Source organism: Triticum dicoccoides, chromosome 3B (genome assembly GCF_002162155.2).
Source record: "Triticum dicoccoides isolate Atlit2015 ecotype Zavitan chromosome 3B, WEW_v2.0, whole genome shotgun sequence".
NCBI lineage: Eukaryota > Viridiplantae > Streptophyta > Magnoliopsida > Poales > Poaceae > Triticum > Triticum dicoccoides.
The window spans coordinates 624,673,557-624,677,773 of record NC_041385.1 but is presented as its reverse complement, the minus strand read 5'-3'; positions in this window follow the sequence as shown (position 1 = coordinate 624,677,773).

Here is a 4,217-nt window from a genome sequence, read left to right as displayed (position 1 = left end):
GGGCTACCGTCGACCTCCTCCAGCCTCCACGGGCTCCTGTTCATCCAGCCTCCACCACGCGCTACTCCACCGGCTACTGTTCAACCACCCCTCCACGGGCACCTCTCCACCGTCTACTGTTCTTCCAGCCCTCCACACCACGGGGTCCCGTTCAACCACCCTCCACGGCCACCCCTCCACTGTCTACTGTTCATCTAGCCCTCCACACCACGGGTTCCTGTTCATCCAGAGGCAACGCCACCGCTCACTGTTCATCCAAACCCCCCGGCAACGCTCACTGTTCATCCAATCGATCGGCTTCAGTTAGTAGCAGTAGCGAAGGAATCGCTCCATCGGGTTCAGTTAACAGCCATCAATCGATCGCTCGGGTTCAGTAACGCGTAGCCTGCAGTGCAATTGCTCGGGTTCAGTTAGAGCCCAACGCCTCGCTCGGCTTCAGTTAGAGCCAACGCCTCGCACACACACACGCGTACGTACAAGAGAAACGCGCATCGCTCCGCCCCCGACCTCCCACCGTAACCGGCAACTCCCCGAAATTTTCCTCCCCCTCGCTTCTACCACGGTTTTTTCCGTCATGGACGGCCCAAAGAATGTCATGCAGCTGCGTCTCCGGCCCGCCCAGGATGAAAAGCCCATTTTCTGTCATGATTTCTTGTCATAGAAGTAGGAGCCCACCACATCTATGATGATACCGGGTTTTGTCACAGTTATCATCATAGAAGTGTCATATGTATGACAGAAAAAAATTTCGTTCAGCCCAAAATGTCACGGATGTGTCTTTTTTTGTAGTGCACTCGGGGGCATCCCTAAGCTTAGTTTCTTGCTTATTCTTCGAATATTATCTTGGGGTGCCTCGGGCATCCCCAAGCTTACCCTTTTGCTAATCCTTATTCCTTCATTCATCGTAAGATCACCCAAAACTTGAAAACTTCAATCACACAAAACTCAACAAAACATTTGTGAGATCCGTTAGTATAAGAAAGCATACCACTACTATAAGTACTATTGCAAACCTATTCATATTTTATTTTTTCATTATATCTGCTGTATTCCAACTTTTCTATGGCAAAAACTCATCAAATAAAACCATAGAATCATCAAAACAAGCACACAACACAAACAAAAAAGAATCTATCAAAAACAAAACAGTTTGTAGCAATCTGACTATTTTGAATACTTATGTAAATCCAAAAATTCTGAAAAATTAGGATGACGTGAATAATTTGTTTATTAATCTTTTGCAAAAATAATCAACTCAAAAGCACTCTTCTGTTAAAAATGAAAAATAATCTCGTGAGGCACAAAAGTTTCTGTTTTTCAGCAAGATCAAATCAACTTTCACCGAACTCATCCCAAAGGCCTTGCTTGGCACAAACACTAATTTAAACCACAAAACACATCTAATCAGAGGCATAATTGTGTATTTTATTGAAAACAACAAGAAAACCAAATAGCAAAAAGATACAAGTTGGGTTGCCTCCCAACGAGCGCTATCATTTTACGCCCCTAGCTAGGCATAACGCGTAGGATATAAGTTTTGTCATCCTTATCCTCCAATTCTTTGATCGAACACTTAGGATTTTCCAAGGATTTTGCATATAAATTCTCAACGACAATATTTCTAGGCACGAGATTGAAAAACTTATTTTTGCAAAAAGGGTCTCTTATGACTTCAATAAAATTGGGATGGATACTAATCATCTCAAGATCTCCTTTATCATTGCTAGAAGTTGCACCCTTGTTTTTAGTGACTTGAGTAGTCTTACTATTTTTGACGGGAGTTTTAGCGGAAGAAAAAGTCGTACCTAGATTAGAAAAAATTTCTTCCAGTTTATCAATCCTAGATGGGCTTTATTTGATTCTTTCATTAATTATAGTCCACATTTATTTTAACAAATTAAAATTTTCTCCCGCTTTTGACCCAATTTTGGTAGCATAACTTTGCATTTTTCTATCCAAGTTCTCAATATGTTCTTCGGTAAGCATTTTCTTTTCGATAGCATCTAGTATTTCCATACATGCTCAAGGGTAATGATTGTTTCACTGATCATAAGAGGGGGTGAACCCACTAAATTGCCAAAAGCATTAAAAGCATCAAGAGAAGGACACATCAAGAAATTTCCATCGGTAATCGTATCAAGGATGAACCTATACCAAGTGGTGATGCCCACATAAAAACAGCAAAGAAGAACAATGGTAGATTGCTTACGAATAGATCTATTATGAGATTGCAAATCCTATACCAAACATCTTTTTAGTTCTCCCCTCCCCTTTGTTTAAAGTTAAGAACCTCGTTCTCGGGGGAGTATGCAATAGAGGAAGAACTATCCATAACAAAAAAAGTGGTCAACAAGAACAGATCTGACGAGAAAACGGCGAACGAAAAAGAGGATGAATAAAACGATAATTTTTTGTGAAGTGGGAGAGAGGAAAACGAGAGGAAAATGGAAAATAATGTAAATAGCGAGGAGATGAGATTTTTGATTAGGAACTTGGTTGATGTCGAAGATCCTCCACGGCGACGGCGCTAGAAATTCCTTCTGATGTCTGCTAGAACTACGTCGGTATTTCCCCAAAGAGGAAGGGATGATGCAGTATAGCGAGGTAGGTATTTCCCTCAGTGATGAGACCAAGGTTATCAAACCAGTAGGAGAACCTCCTAACACCACGTAAGTAGAACCTCCACACAAATAACAAATACTCGCAACCCAACGTGTTAAAGGGGTTCTCAACCCCTTTCGGGTACGACGCTTCAAGTAGGCAAGATAACATGAGATAGTTGTGGTAGATAGGATAAATAGATAACGAATAAAATAAATTGCTGCAAGGTATTTTTATTTTTGGTTTAATAGATCTGAAAATAAATGCAAAGGAAAATAGATCGCAAAGGCAAATATGAAGAAAAGAGACCCGGGGGCCATAGGCTTCACTAGTGGCTTCTCTCGAGAAAAATAGCAAACGATGGGAAAACAATTACTGTTGGGAAATTGATAGAACTTCAAATAATCATGATGATATACAGGCAATGATCATTATATAAGCATCACGTCCAAGATTAATAGGCTGACTCCTGCCTGCATCTATTACTATTACTCCACACATCGACCGCTATCCAGCATGCATCTAGTGTATTAAATTCATGGGAAAATGGAGTAATGCAATAAGAACGATGACATGATGTAGACAATAACTATTTATGTAGAAGTAGACCCCATCTTGTTATCCTTAATAGCAACAATACATACATGTCATTTCCCTTTCTGTCACTGGGATCAAGCACCGTAAGATCGAACCCGTCAGAAAGAACTTCTTCCCATTGCAAGATAAATAGATCTAGTTGGCCAAAAAAAACCAAATATCGTAGAAGAAATACGAGGCTATAATAAATCATGCATAAAAGAGATCAAAGAAGACTCAAATAACTTTCATGCATAAAAACATAGACATGATCATAAACTCAAAGTTCATCGGAACCCAACAAACACACCGCAAAAAGACTTACATCATATGGATCACCAAGAGACCATTGTATTGATAATCAAGAGAGAGAGAGAGGAAGCCATCTAGCTACTAACTAGGGCCCCGTAGGTCTACAAAGAACTACTCACGCATCAACGGGGAGGCACCAAAGGAAGTGGTGAACCCCTCTGTGATGGTGTCTAGATTGGGTCTAGTGGTTCTGGACTCTTTGGCAGCTGGAATTGATTTTTGTTGATTCCCCTAGGGTTTCTGGAATATTAGGGTATTTTAGAGCAAAGAGGCGGTGCAGGAGGCCAACAAGGAGGGCACAACCTAGCGGGGCGCGCCTAGGCCCCTAGGCACGTCCTGGTGGGTTGTGCTCCCCTCGGAGCTCCACTCAGGTGCGTTCCTGGCCCACTGGATGTCTTCTGGCCCAAAAAAAATCCACAAAAAGTTTCGCTGCGTTTGGACTCCATTTGGTATTGATTTCCTGCGATGTAAAAAACATGCAGGAAACAACAACTGGCACTGGGCACTATGTCAATAGCTTAGTACCAAAAAATGATATAAAATGACTATAAAATGATTGTAAAACATCCAAGAATGATAATATAACAACATGGAACAATCACAAATTATAGATATGTTGGAGAAGTATCAGATGCGTGGGCCAGTAGCGGTGTGGAGGCTTTCGTCCCCCGGGGAGGTGGTATGTCACCATGTCAACGAGGCGGACGAGCACGTCCGTCGCTACATGG